The sequence below is a fragment of the Rana temporaria genome, chromosome 1, assembly GCF_905171775.1.
Source record: "Rana temporaria chromosome 1, aRanTem1.1, whole genome shotgun sequence".
NCBI lineage: Eukaryota > Metazoa > Chordata > Amphibia > Anura > Ranidae > Rana > Rana temporaria.
The window spans coordinates 526,538,138-526,554,635 of NC_053489.1; positions in this window are offsets into that span (position 1 = coordinate 526,538,138).

Here is a 16,498-nt window from a genome sequence, read left to right on the forward strand (position 1 = left end):
AAAGATACCTCCAAGGTCACCCTCATCCTCTTTATATACCTCAAAAACACCATCCAATTTGACCATATTCTTGGCCCGGAAATCGAAAATATCCATATTTCAGAATATGATAAGCAGCAAATAATAGTAAGTGAAGAATCAGGAAAAGAAAAAATTGCGCTAATCAAATGTAAATTAAGTGAATAAGTGGGAAGGCTGCAATAGCGTGAACTAACACAAAACAGATATAAAAAGGAAAAAATTGCGCCAACCAAAAATTGGTATAAACAGTGAAGTCCTTTGTGTCTTCTATAAGTGAGACACAGAAAAAATGTGCACCATAAAAGTGCATAAATCGTGAACAAACGATGAACAAGTTATTTTAGAAAATCCAATAACAAAGTCCAAAAACTGGAATTCCGACCCAGACAGCACCCAGTGTGGAGATGATTGACAGTTGTGACCCGCCACCATATGGACTGAGGCTTACCACAGGGTAATTTGATAACAGCGTTATTCAAATTGTTGCAGGATACTTCCAGAGCACCGGATTATGGCCAGACATACACCAGGTCACGATCCCTTTAAGAAATCCACGATCGGGTGCAGCAGCATGTAATAGCGAATAGCGTCCTCACAGCATGTCACAGCCCAGTCAGTGTCAACATAAAAGGAAGGAGACCGCACATAGGGTAGTATGCACTAACAGGTTTAATTAAAAAAGATTTAAAACTACTTACAGACGAATGTAAATAGAGAGCGAATAAACATTTGCCGGCCGGCATCTAACAGGAGCCCTTCCTGTACGCGGTGACGTCACTGCACTCCGTCCCAGACGCGTTTCGTCACAATATGACGTTCTCAATGGGAATGGGCTCTGCAGTGAACCACCGCTTAATATACCCAGGCCTCGCTTTGACTGCCAGGAACCGGAAATAGTCAAATCACCATTTTGAAAATGGGAAAACTGGATATTTTGCTGTGTGCGGGACCTTAAGTGCCCTTACTAGATAAAAAATATATAAATATAAATAAATATAAATATTTATGTGTGTAAATAAGGCTAAAGACAGGGAGCTATCCCTTTAATAAAAAAGGAAACAGTATTAAAAATATAAAAATTGGTGTTTTGTGCATATAGGTGAATATGATACAAAACGTGCATAAATTAAAAAATCCATCCTGAATAAATACAGTCGGTCCCTCTCGTGGCCAGAACTGGAATTGCCAACCTATAGATACTTATGTCAGAGTGAGCAATACCTCACACATATATAGATCAGGATGCTACAAACAAAAATAGTGATATGCAAGTAGGAAACCCCAAAAGGGATTAAAAATTATATGAATAAATTAATATTCATATGAAAAGTGTATATTCAAACCTTTGGATCATGATTAAACCAACCCCCATATCCAAATTGGCATAATATTAATAGTGTAAATATAAGTAAATATAAATGGTGAACCAATAATTGGTGTAAAAATATAGAAAATATATAAAAAGTAAAGAATAAAAATTATGAAATATAAAAATTAAAAAATTGGTCCCATCCTGGTGAAGTCAAAATGAGGCTAAAAAAATATTTTACAATAGATAAAACCACTATACATGTGCGGTCTCCTTCCTTTTATGTTGACACTGACTGGGCTGTGACATGCTGTGAGGACGCTATTCGCTATTACATGCTGCTGCACCCCATCGTGGATTTCTTAAAGGGATCGTGACCTGGTGTATGTCTGGCCATAATCCGGTGCTCTGGAAGTATCCTGCAACAATTTGAATAACGCTGTTATCAAATTACCCTGTGGTAAGCCTCAGTCCATATGGTGGCGGGTCACAACTGTCAATCATCTCCACACTGGGTGCTGTCTGGGTCGGAATTCCAGTTTTTGGACTTTGTTATTGGATTTTCTAAAATAACTTGTTCATCGTTTGTTCACGATTTATGCACTTTTATGGTGCACATTTTTTCTGTGTCTCACTTATAGAAGACACAAAGGACTTCACTGTTTATACCAATTTTTGGTTGGCGCAATTTTTTCCTTTTTATATCTGTTTTGTGTTAGTTCACGCTATTGCAGCCTTCCCACTTATTCACTTAATTTACATTTGATTAGCGCAATTTTTTCTTTTCCTGATTCTTCACTTACTATTATTTGCTGCTTATCATATTCTGAAATATGGATATTTTCGATTTCCGGGCCAAGAATATGGCCAAATTGGATGGTGTTTTTGAGGTATATAAAGAGGATGAGGGTGACCTTGGAGGTATCTTTACGAGATTAAAAAACCTCTTAATATCTGAAAATCACACCAAATGGGATATTGCCTATTTAGAGACCTATATTAAGCTACAGATGGTCCCACGTAGCCTCCGATGGGATGTAGCACCCCAAAAGGGTGATATAGACCTTGAGGAGTGGTACAAATATTTTAATCAAGCTGGGGTATCATTCCTCAAATTTTTGGTTTCCAAAAAGACTAGTAAACTATTAAAATTGGATGAGGAGGTCAAGGTGATCAAGGAGAAACTTGGTCCTCTTGCCACCAATGATGAGTATAAAGAAAAATCTCTTGCTCTCCTTAAAGTTCTTGAGAAAGAGGATAAAGAACAGAGGGTTAAAAAAAAGAAAAAATATAATAGAGACCTTGGGGACTATCAAAGTGAGATAGTTTTCAATTGGCAGAAAAAACTCTTGGAGGAGGCGGCCAGATCCAATTCCAATGAGATGGACACCTCGGCCCCACAGGTTGTTGGGGGTACTGTGGGTTTTTCACAAATTTCCCACAATGCTCAGAAGAAAATTCTCAGCAACACTAGAGGAAGGGGTGGTTCCCTATACCAATCTCCTAGAAGGACCCCAAATGTCCCAAGAGGTAGTATTGCTCAACAGCATCAAAGCCGCCCCATGATGCCTCCTGGTCCACCTCTCAATCAGGGACCGGGTCCGGTTTATCAGGGCCCCCAGTTTAGACCAAGAGGGCATAACTCTCGTGGTAGAGGGTGGAGTCACAATCCTCTAAGAGGTAGAGGGTCCTATACTGGCCATATAGATAATTGGAGATCAAACCAAACGGCTGATTGGGGTCCACACTCCCCGTCTACTTACCAATCATTTGGCGCATCAGGATGGGACTATAATGTCCCAATCCAAAATTCCTTTTTTCCACTTAGGGATGGAGAGGGTCCTGACGAGTATTGGGGTTACGAACCCAACCCTCTCCCGATGCAACATTCTAATACCAACTATTACAATAGTTCAGCTAACCCTCCGATACCTAGACCTTCTAACGATCAAGGAAGTTGGGGTTTTCACAAACCCCAACAAGGCAAAAAAAGACAGGGAGAAAGAGGAGAGGAACCAGAGGGGGGAGGCGAACTAGAGCCGCCAAAGCGGTCAAAAATTTAAAGAAAGGGCAGGGGATTTTTAATTTAAGTTCGAAGGTCTTGAGCGAATCAGAACAGCTCATTTTAGACCAGGGGCTTAAATTTGCACCCCCAAAGGGTCTGGACAAATTCCATACGTATATGGATATTCACAAGTTTGTTCGGAAATTAAGCATTAAGAGGTACATGGCTACTAATACCTTTTCCAATCCAGGTGTGTCTAACATCTATACCCACTCAGGTCTGTCCAATGCATCCCTATTCAACCCCCCAGGGAATTTGGCACCCTCTCTTAAAGTCTTTCGTGATGTTTTATTAAGAGACTTAGACTTGATGGAAATTAAAAAAGCACGCCTGAGCAAATCAATGCAGGAGGGTTTAGATCTACTCTGCCATAATAAAGAACTGGTAGTTAGACCTGCGGATAAGGGTGGGGGGATTGTAGTTTTGGACAGATCTGATTATTTGAGGGAGATGAACAATATTTTGGGTGATTCCAACACTTACTCAATAATACAGTCTGATCCCAAAAATAAATACAAAAAGGAATTGGAAGCTATAGTGGCCAAGGGGTTTTATGAAGGTATTTTATCTCCTAAAGAGAGGTTATACATGATCCCATTGGCACCACGGACGCCAACAATCTATTATCTGCCCAAACTTCATAAGGATCCTGTCTGCCCCCCGGGGCGTCCCATTGTCAGTGGCATCGACTCTGTGACGTCCCGGGTAGGTAGATATGTGGACTTCTTTTTACAGCCATTAGTCAAGAGGATACCATCATATGTAAAAGACTCCAGGCACATTATTAATCTTTTGGCTGGTCTTACTCCTCGAAATGGTATGTGGTTAGTCACGATTGATGTGACATCTCTGTACAGCATCATTCCCCATGCCTTGGGTTTTGATGCTGTCTGCTTTTATTTAATACGTGATTCGGGCCTCCCTGCCAAACAGGTAGAGTTCATTATGTCACTCTTAAAGTTCGCCACCTCCTCGAACTATTTCTGGTTCGAGGGGAAGTTCTATAAACAAGAAACGGGCGTGGCCATGGGGGCTAAATATGCCCCCAGCTTGGCCAATTTGTTTATGGCCAAGTGGGAGGAGGATGTCATCTATAGTAATAATATACCGGAGCTCATGTTATGGGCTAGGTATATTGATGACATCCTCCTCCTATGGGATGGTACCCTGGACAGGTTGGAGAGATTCATGTTAGATCTGAATCTTAACCAGAGGGGGATCCAACTAAAGTTTGAAGCTAGCCAATTTGAGGTCCACTATTTGGACCTCAAAGTTAGTATTAAGAACAACGAGTTTGGCACTTCAACATTTTTTAAAGCGACGGATCGCAACTCTTTTATCCCTTTAAATAGTTGCCATCATAGTCAGTGGCTCAAATCGGTTCCAAAGAGCCAGTACCTTAGGCTCCGTAGGAACTGTTCTGACCCTTTGGAGTTCTCTGAGCAGGCCAAGGTACTGACGGGTCGCTTTTTAGAGAAGGGTTACAACTTGGAGTCCTTATATGAGACCTTGGAGACCGTTCGCCGTATCCCCAGAGAGGATCTTTTGGTAGAACGACCCCAAGTTGTAGGAGACCAATTTCAGGGTTGTGCTCCCTTTATTACTGATTATTCTATCCAACACGGGAGCATAAAACAACTTTTGAATAAACATTGGCATTTGGCAAGGAATGACCCCATTCTTAAGGGGCTTTTACCTGAGAAACCAAAGGTCGTTTTTAGAGGTGCACCAAGCTTACGCAATCAGGTTGCACCAAATATTTTAAATCCCCCTCAGAATGGTTTTAATACATTTTTTAACCAATTAACGGGTTTTTATCAATGCAGAAGGTGTAGAGTTTGTTCCCTGAATTCATGTAGGAGTAGGCGTACGATTAGGTTTGAATCAACTGTTACAAGGAAGGAGCACCCAATAAAGCCCTTTATTACTTGCGAAACCACAGGAGTTGTGTATCTGATCCAGTGTCCATGCGGCCTACAATATGTGGGCCGTACCAAGCGACCTTTGCGTGTTCGGTTAAACGAACACATTACCAACATCCTTAATGGTTACGATAAACATTCGGTGTCAAAGCACTATCTCCTTAAACATAACAGAGATCCATCAAATACACTCTTTTTAGGCATCGACAAATTTAAACCTAATTGGAGGGGGAGTGCTCTAGTTAGAGAGATTTCCAAGCTTGAAATGGCTTGGATACACCGGCTCAAGTGCTATACGCCTCATGGCCTAAATATAGACACAGACATAAATGCGTTTATAAATAATGCTTGATGTCACTATGGCAATTTTATGTCTATATTGTTGTATAAAATGATTCTGTATAGTGGTTTTATCTATTGTAAAATAATTTTTTAGCCTCATTTTGACTTCACCAGGATGGGACCAATTTTTTAATTTTTATATTTCATAATTTTTATTCTTTACTTTTTATATATTTTCTATATTTTTACACCAATTATTGGTTCACCATTTATATTTACTTATATTTACACTATTAATATTATGCCAATTTGGATATGGGGGTTGGTTTAATCATGATCCAAAGGTTTGAATATACACTTTTCATATGAATATTAATTTATTCATATAATTTTTAATCCCTTTTGGGGTTTCCTACTTGCATATCACTATTTTTGTTTGTAGCATCCTGATCTATATATGTGTGAGGTATTGCTCACTCTGACATAAGTATCTATAGGTTGGCAATTCCAGTTCTGGCCACGAGAGGGACCGACTGTATTTATTCAGGATGGATTTTTTAATTTATGCACGTTTTGTATCATATTCACCTATATGCACAAAACACCAATTTTTATATTTTTAATACTGTTTCCTTTTTTATTAAAGGGATAGCTCCCTGTCTTTAGCCTTATTTACACACATAAATATTTATATTTATTTATATTTATATATTTTTTATCTAGTAAGGGCACTTAAGGTCCCGCACACAGCAAAATATCCAGTTTTCCCATTTTCAAAATGGTGATTTGACTATTTCCGGTTCCTGGCAGTCAAAGCGAGGCCTGGGTATATTAAGCGGTGGTTCACTGCAGAGCCCATTCCCATTGAGAACGTCATATTGTGACGAAACGCGTCTGGGACGGAGTGCAGTGACGTCACCGCGTACAGGAAGGGCTCCTGTTAGATGCCGGCCGGCAAATGTTTATTCGCTCTCTATTTACATTCGTCTGTAAGTAGTTTTAAATCTTTTTTAATTAAACCTGTTAGTGCATACTACCCTATGTGCGGTCTCCTTCCTTTTATGTTGACACTGACTGGGCTGTGACATGCTGTGAGGACGCTATTCGCTATTACATGCTGCTGCACCCCATCGTGGATTTCTTAAAGGGATCGTGACCTGGTGTATGTCTGGCCATAATCCGGTGCTCTGGAAGTATCCTGCAACAATTTGAATAACGCTGTTATCAAATTACCCTGTGGTAAGCCTCAGTCCATATGGTGGCGGGTCACAACTGTCAATCATCTCCACACTGGGTGCTGTCTGGGTCGGAATTCCAGTTTTTGGACTTTGTTATTGGATTTTCTAAAATAACTTGTTCATCGTTTGTTCACGATTTATGCACTTTTATGGTGCACATTTTTTCTGTGTCTCACTTATAGAAGACACAAAGGACTTCACTGTTTATACCAATTTTTGGTTGGCGCAATTTTTTCCTTTTTATATATTCCATTAGAGATTTCCATTTGCTTTCTCTCCTGCAGACACAACAGGAAGTGAAAGAATTTTTCTTCAAATGAAGGATATCTCCTTTTAAGCAGTTGTTACCAAAACAAGTGCCCCCATTGGATTTCCCTATTGTTCTTGTCATGGTGACAATTCAGATATTAGATGTTCCCTCATTATCAGTCTGTATGACTACAGACAAAAACACAAATAGAGAGAGTAAATTAACAGCAAATACACGTTTCAGGGGTTCTAACCGCCTTAACATTCTATCCAAATGTAAAAGTTAAAGTTTTGGGCCAGATTCAGAGACATTTGCCCTGGCGCAGCGTATCAGAGATACGCTACGCTGCCGTATCAGAGATACGCTACGCTGCCGTATCTTACCTGGCGGAATTTCGAATCCAGGAAGATTTCGCGCCGTAAGTTACGGCGGCGTAGTGTATTTCTCGGCGCGTATTTCAAATTGGGCGGGTAGGGGGCGTGATTCATTTAAATGAAGCACGTCCCCGCGCCCATTGAAATGCGCATGCTCCTTTTGAAATTTCCCGCCGTGCTTTGCGCGAAATGACGTTGCACCGACGTCACTTTTTGAACGTAGACGTGAGTTACGTCCTTTCCTATTCACAGACGACTTACGCAAAAAAGAAAATTAAAAATTTGACGCGGGAACGACGGCCATACTTTAACATGGCAGGTCTATCTATATGCCACGAAATAGCAGCTTTAACTATACGCCGGGAAAAGCCGACTAGCGACGACGTAAGAGAATGCGACGGCCGCGCGTACCTTCGTAGATCACCGGAAAAAGCTAATTAGCATACCCAACGCGGAAAACGACGCAAACTCCACCCAGCGGGCGCCAAAGTATTGCACCTACGATCCGAAGGCGTACAAAGCCGTACACCTGTCGGATCGAAGCCAAAAGCCGTCGTATCTTGGTTTGAGGATTCAAATTAAAGATACGACGCTGCAAATTTGAAAGTACGCCAGTGTATCAGTAGATACGCCGGCGTACTTGTACTGTGAATCTGGCCCTTTGACTTTAGATACATTTTATCTGGATGCTATTATTGTGGTCAAAAGGACCTTATTTATGACAGTATTAATAAATTGGCAAGTTAAGCACTGGGGTATTAAATTTGATACGTTCTGAATCAATATACAATCATACAAGTTTGGTATGTTATTAGAGTAAGAACCTTTTTGGTCTTTTTCAGTCTACTTACTGTGCTTTTTTTTTTTTTCTAGATGAGTCTGTTTCATGTTATACCTAGCTAGATGTAAAGTCTATTAAAAAAAAAAGCAAATAGAATTTGGTTTGATATGACAATTTATAACAAAGTGACACATATTGTTTTGTGTTAAAATTGCTTGCAGATAGCCATTCATTGGTGTTACATTGACTGTACTTTTAATATGCCAACAATTCATTCACAGACAGATGCCTGTTTTAAGACCAGACATGATTCATATTGTAATCTACAGTTATACAGTACCTATCTTCATAGCAATGTAATGTTGGGAAAAATATTTATTCTTTCTGTAAAAGAAACGCTCATTATGATTCCTATGCTATACAGTCACATACAGGTGGAAAAACTAAACAAATGCACCTTTGTGCCCCCATTTCTGCACATTAATGTACTTGTAATGATAGCTAGGATTTAGATCAGTAAAGAAACTTAGCTCTGAAGGCACCGTAAGAGGTCTCTTTATTCTATAAATTTCAATAACATTAACACCCCTAAAAAAAACAAAAAAACAATAAAATTGTATTCTTTAAAAGTAGCCCTTCAAGGTAGCCACCGCATCGATCACTTGGCCATGAACTTGTTCTGCATACAGACGGCAGAACTTTTTCAGCCAACATACACGAAACGACTTGTTTTTCTTCTCTTTAGCACTACCCTTTGGGCAACTTCTGCTAATGTTGTCTTATGGTTAGCATTGGTTCGAAGCATGCGTGTTTTTACTTTGGATTTTAGTCCGAAGGATAATCCGACGGCACACATTTGTTTTCGGAGAATTTGAAAGCATGCTATTTGTTGTCGGAAATTGTCAGATGGAGCGTACAAATGGTCAGATTATCCGTCAAAAACCCTGCCATCACACAATTGTTGTTGCAGAAGCATTAGCAGAAGTTGTCCAAAGGGTGGCGCTAAAGAGCTGAAAAAACACATATTTTCGTATTTGTTCGCCGACAACGTTTTGCCGTCTGTATGCAGAACAAGTTCACGCCCAACACCCTTTGGACGAAAGTCCTACGCTTTGTCCGACGGAAATCCGATCGTGTGTATGAGGCTTTAGAGTACCATATAAATATATCAAGGCGGAATTCAATAAAGTGGTAATGGCACTTTTTTAGCAGTATGGCCTCTTTAGCATGGCCTGTGTTTAATTTATAAAAGCTGTGTGCCAGCTTCAGTAGCAGTACAAACAGTGGCGGCTGGTGCTCAAATTTTTTGGGGGGGCGCAAACGGAAAAAAAAAAAAACAATTGCAGCCTCACTGGGCCCATCAATTATCACCACTGTGCCATGCCATCAAACGCAACCACTGTGCCATGCCATCAAACGCAACCACTGTGCCATGCCATCAAACGCAACCACTGTGCCATGCCATCAAACGCAACCACTGTGCCATGCCATCAAACGCAACCACTGTGCCATAAAATGCAGTCACTGTGCCATGCCATCAAACACAGCCACTATGTGTCACCACTATGCCATGCCATCAATTGTCACCACTGTGCCATCAATTGTCACCACTGTGCCATCAATTGTCACCACTGTGCCATGCCATCAATTGTTACCACTGTGCCACCAATTGTCACCACTGTGCCACCAATTGTCACCACTGTGCCACCAATTGTCACCACTGTGCCCATCAATTGTCACCACTGTGCCCATCAATTGTCACTGTCCAGACATCCATCCACCTCAGAGCCTTATTGTATATGAAACCTGCTGGGACTTGTAGTTCTCCATCTTCTCATGGAGAAGATGGAGATTGGAGAACTACAAGTCCCAGCAGATTATACATACAATATGGCTCTGAGGTGGATGGGTGTGGATTGCATGCACCTATCAATCCCGGGGGGGGGGGGGGTGTGTGCAGGATCGGATAACAGTGTTATCTGATCCTGCCCCCCCCCCCCCCGGGGATTGATAGGTGCATGCAATCCACACACCCATCCACCTCAGAGCCTTATTGTATGTATAATCTGCTGGGACTTGTAGTTCTCCAATCTCCATCTTCTCCATGAGAAGATGGAGAACTACAAGTCCCAGCAGTCTAACTACAATAACAGGCTCCAATCGGGATGGGGATCAAGTAGTGCAGGATTGGCTTGATCGCCCCCAAAGTCATCAGCCGTGACGTGACACAACAACCCAGGCAGGCATCCATCGGCTTACCGTTCCGCTCGGGCTGTATGAAATGATGTGCGCTCCCGCGTGACGTCACTTCCGCTTTTCGTCTAAAAGACGAATGGCCGGAAGTAACAATGCTCCCGCCTCCCAGCGCCAATAGAAGCACTGTCAGGGGGACGGGAAGCTCATCAGCGCTTTGCAATGCGCTCGATAGGCGGGGATTGAAAAGCCGCATATGAAGCACCATGTATGCAATCTAAAGATTGCATTGACACGGCGCTTCATAGGGCAATGGTGGCCGGCGCTCAAACATGTTTTAAATAAAGGAAAAAAAATTTTTTTTTTCAAGTTTCTAAAAGGGGCAACTGAAAAAAAAAAATATATATATATATATATATATATATTTTTTTTTTGTGTGCCTACAGGAGGGGGGGGCGGCGCCCGGGCGCCCCCTATGGGCGGGCCGCCACTGCGTACTCACATGGGCTGGATTCATGTCCTTTTTACTACCACAACTTTTAGAACCTGGCACTATGGCTGTAACAGATGTGCAGATAAGCAAACTGGCAGTAATTGAGGCCAACTCTGAGTTGGCACACAGAAACATCAGTGCTCACTTTTGGGCATTTGTGCTGGAAAGTTTACATCAATGTTACTGCTTTCTATGCTAGGATATCAGTGGCTATCAGCTTCCTCACAACCAATCACTTATCTCCAGGCTCATTCATCTACTGCCTGGGAGAATCCCTGACAGACAGCTGGGAGTAAACAAAGGGGCAGGGATGCTGGTGACAAATATAACTGTGGCAATGGCCAAATTTGGATAATGATGGCACAAGTATCAGCGACCCTTTATTTACTTTCAGCTGTCCACTGGGTGATCCCCAGCTGAAAGCTGAATGGGACCAGGGATGAGTTATCAGATGCTATAACATGTCCTAGCTGGCAAGGGGCTAAACACACACTGAAGATAGAATGTCCCTGGTAGAAATTCCATGGTATAATGAATTTCACTCACATTTAAAACATCTTTATTTTAACCAGCATTAAAACAAACAGGGTAGTCCAGCAGCAGTCCAATCAACAATGTGTCAAAGTCGGAAATTATGAAACGCGTCAATTGGAAGTGACGTGTTAACTTTAGGAAGGATGGGTGGCGAGTCTATAGTGACAGTCAGTACCAGCGTGGAGTAAATGAGATTGTTGTTTGGACTGCTGCTGGATTACCCTGTTTATTTTAATGTTGGTTACAAGATATTTTAGATGTGAGTGGAATTCATTTTAAAAGATGATTTGTAGTGGGAAATAATGCACTATTGCAGCCCTTTTTCTCTCTTCTGCACACTTGTGATGAGATGAGTTCTGTTGATATAAGGTGGAAAGGCGAAATTTGATGCTTACAAGTGGAGATTGATCAGGGCCGTTGCTACCATTAGGCAAACTAGGCAGCCACCTAGGGCGCACTGCTGCCTAGGGCACTTGGCCGCTGGTGTTCATACTCTCTTCTCGCTGCATGGAAGCAAGCAAACATTCATTGATAGGTGCACTGAGACAACGTCCTTTGAGTGATGAAACGCATAGGGTGAGCGGCGTGCTGATGTCACTGCCTACTACCGCGCTCTACACGGGCGAGCGTTCTTCGTTTTTAACGTTTTGCCGGCCGGCTTCCATTTTTTCCACATTCATGTTGATACTGGCCTGGATTCAGATAAAGATACGACGGCGTATCTCCTGATACGCCGTCGTATCTCTGAGTTCCGACGGTCGGATCTATGCGGCTGATTCATAGAATCAGGTTCCGCATAGATCTTCCTAAGATCCGACAGGTGTAAGTGACTTACACCGTCGGATCTTAGGCTGCAATCTCCCGCTGGCCGCTAGGTGGCGTTTCGTTTTTTGTACGCGACGAATATGCAAATGAGGAAACGAACGCCCGCCCATCGCTTTTCTTTTACGTCGCTTGCGTTCGGCTTTTTCCAGTGTATATTTACCCCTGCTATGTGAGGGGTATCCTATGTTAAGTATGCCTGTCGTTCCCGCCTGTCGTTTGCGTAAGTCGATTCAGAATACGGCCGGATGCAAGTTACGCTCACGCTGAAACCAATGACGTCCTAGCGATGTCATTTGGAGCAATGCACGCTGGGAAAAATCGCGGACAGCGCATGCGCTGTTGGATCGGCGCGGGGACGCGCCTGATTTAAATTGTAGACGCCCCCTAGCCGCGGAATTTTAATTCCGCCGGGGGATTTACGATACGCCGCCGCAGTTTTGAGGTAAGTGCTTTCTGAATACAGCACTAGCCTCAAAAACTTGCGCCGGCGGATCGTAAATCAGATAGATTAGCGGATCTTTAGATCTGCGTAATCTATCTGAATCTACCCCACTGTGCTTATTGTCTATTTATACTTTTTTTAATACAATAAACCATCGGGTTTTACCTATGGCGGTACATCTCTGTTTTTCCCCATGGCTATATACCTTTTTTGAGACCACTCCACTGCCACCTTCCATCCGCTGGACCCACCAGTCCACTATCAACATCTAGCGTGTCAACTGGTACCGACAGATTGGGATTGTCAAACTGTCCAGGTTGCCATTCCAGGAACGTCAGGTCAGCGAGCTGGTTTTAACAGCGGGAGATTCCAACTACCCAAGATTGGGTGATAAGCCTTTCTGGCTTGAAAGCTGGTAAGCCTTCATTTCGTCTGGTGGTAGAATCACTTATTTCCTTTTTTATGAAGATTTGGCACAGGGTGCTACATTTGTTTCATTGTGTTGAAGATCATTGCTAGTGACTTTTTGGTGCATATTTTTGCCGCAACCATCAGAGTTGCTGGTTCTTTTTGCATTCACTTCACAGTATTCAATATCAACAGGTTTACATAAGTTGTGGCACTCCTTCTTTTTGCACTTGTTTCTATAAGTATTTTGTTATTTCACTTATTTAGTGTGTATCACACTGTTATGCCGTGTACACACGATCGGTTCATCCGATGAAAACGGACCGATGGACTGTTTTCATCAGACGAACCGATCGTGTGTGGGCCCCATCGTTTTTTTTCCCATCGGTGAAAAAAAATAGAACCTGTTTAAAATTTTTCTTATGGTTAAAGGGTCACTAAAGGAATTATTTTTATTTTTTTTAAATAACAAACATGTTATACTTACCTCCACTCTGCAGCTAGTTTTGCACAGAGTGCCCCCGATCCATGTCTTCTGGGGTCCCTCGGCGGCTGTCTCTGGTCCTCCTTGCAATTAGTCACCACAGTCATGCGAGAGCTCGCATGGTGGTCACTAATTGCGGGCGCGCTCCCGTGATACAGCGAGCGGTCATAGCCGCTCACTGTATCACTCGGCCCCGCCCCTCGGCGCGCCGCATCACTGGATGTGATTGACAGCAGTGCCAGCCAATGGCTGCACTGCTCTCAATCCATCTGCTCTAGCCAATCAGTGGCCAGGCTGATCGGCGAAGAGGATATCGGGACCGCGCGGAACTTTTGAGGGGTCAGGTAAGTATAATGGGGGCTCGGGGGGGGGGGGGGTTGCGGCAGCATCAGATGTTTTTTCACCTTAATGCATAGATTGCATTAAGGTGAAAAAACATTTTCCTTTACAACTCCTTTAAAAAAAATAATAGAAAAAAACAATCGTCTGTGGGGAAATCCATCGGTCAAAAATCCACGCATGCTCAGAATCAAGTCGACGCACGGAAGCATTGAACTTTATTTTTCTCAGCACGTCGTCGTGTTTTACGTCACCGTGTTGGACAAGATCGGATTTTTAACCGATGGTGTGTAGGCAAGACTGATGAAAGTCAGCTTCATCGGATATCTGATGAAAAAATCCCTCGGTCCGTTTTCGAACTGATCGTGTGTACAGGGCATTACTCATTTATTAGTTTGAACACTGATAATAACTTCACATTTTGTTTTTTAAACAAATACAGCAGGTAAAATAAGTATTGACCATTTACCATTTTTATAAAGGTGCTATTGACATGACATTTTCACCACGTGTCAGAAACAACCAATGCAATCCATATATACAAAGAAACCAAAACAAATAAGTTCAGAAATTAAAGGGTCACTAAAGGAAAAACATTTTTTTGCTGAAATGACTGTTTACAAGGTATAGAGCAGGGGTCTCAAACTCAAATTACCTGAGGGCCACAAGACAAGTTTTCATATGCCATGGGGGGCCGCATGCAAACTTTCAAACTTCAAAAACAACAGTACTGGTGTCAGCGAACACATTATTAACCCCCAGCACTGGTGTCAGCGAACACATTATTAACCCCCAGCACTGGTGTAAGTCAGGGTTTGACAAATTTGCTTGGAATCTAGGAGCCAGCTAAAAAAGTTAGGTGCCAGAAAACGCACCCCGTCCCGACGAGCTTGCGCGCAGAAGCGAACACATACGCGAGCAGTGACCGCATATGTAAACAGTGTTCAAACCACACATGTGAGGTATCGCCGCGATTGGTAGAGCGAGAGCAATAATTCTAGCACTAGACCTCCTCTGTAACTTAAAACATGCAACCTGTAGATTTTTTTAAACGTCGCCTATGAAGATTTTAAAGGGTAAAAAAGTTTGTCGGCATTCCACGAGCGGACGCAATTTTGAAGCGTGACATGTTGGGTATGAATTTACTCGGCGTAACATTATCTTTCATAATATTAAAAAAAATGGGGATAACTTTACTGTTGTCTTATTTTTTAATTAAAAAAAGTGTAATTTTTTACCAAAAAAGTTTGCTTGTAAGACCGCTGCGCAAATACGGCGTAACAGAAAGTATTGCAACGATTGCCATTTTATTCTCTAGGGTGTTAGGATAAAAAATATATATAATGTTTGGGGGTTCTAATTCGAGGGAAGAAGATGGCAGTGAAAATAGTGTAAAATGACATTAGAATTGCTGTTTAACTTGTAATGCTTAACTTGTAATACCAACGGCCACCACCAGATGGCACCAGTTCACATCTGGTGGTAATAACTTGTAATACCAACGGCTCACCACCAGATGGCACCAGCTCACAAATTTTCTTTTTATTTTTTTTCCTCTTTGCTCCCCCCACTTTCGCCCTGCCTGCGGACCAGTTATAACTGGTCCGCGGGCTGCAAATGGCCCGCGGGCCGGTACTTTCTCCCATGAGAAATTTACTATGGAGCCAGAGAACCAGGAAGTGAGGATTTCAGCAAAGGATTACAGCTGCTTCAAAGCAAAAACGGACAATGAGGACATGAAATCAAGACTGCTATAAGGTAAAGCAAGCTATTTACCCCCAAAAAAAATTTGGTTTAGTGATCCTTTAAGTTATATAATATACACCGATCAGCCACCTAATATTGAGTATGGCCTACTTTTGCTAAAACCGCCCTGACCCCTTGAGGCATGAACACCAATGTAACATTCACATAATTTGGCAGGACCCAATGTTTCCCAGCAGAACATTGCCCAATGCATCACACTGCCTCTGCCAACTTGCCTTCTTATACCGCATCCTGGTGCCATCTCTTCCCCAGGTAAGTGGCGCACACGCACCCATATGATGTAAAACAAATTGTAATTCACCAGACCAGGCCACCTTCTTCTATTGCTTCCTAGTCCAATTCTGATGTTCCTGTGACCATTGTAAAAGCTTTTGGCTGTGGACATGGTACACCATGGGCTTCACAGCCCCATACACAGCCCATTTTTTCTGCTTTCACCACATCAATTTTATGGACAACATGTTCACTGCCTAATATATCCCACCGATTTTTAGTTGCCATTGTAACGAGATATTCCCTTTACTTGTCAGTGGTCATAATGTTATGGCTGATAGGTGCATATATAATAATATGTGATGAGCTGAATTGCCCTGGGTTCTGTTCAAGCAGGGTTTGCCGAACTTTAAAGAAGTTTGGATGCCGAACCAGAACCCCACTGCAATTTATGGGAGCTGGATCTGTCACATAAAAAAAAGCCAATTTTCTGGACAAATAAGCAAGGGGTGTAAAGAAATAGCATTTTGGGGGGTGGGGTGCCTAGTGCCCTGAGGA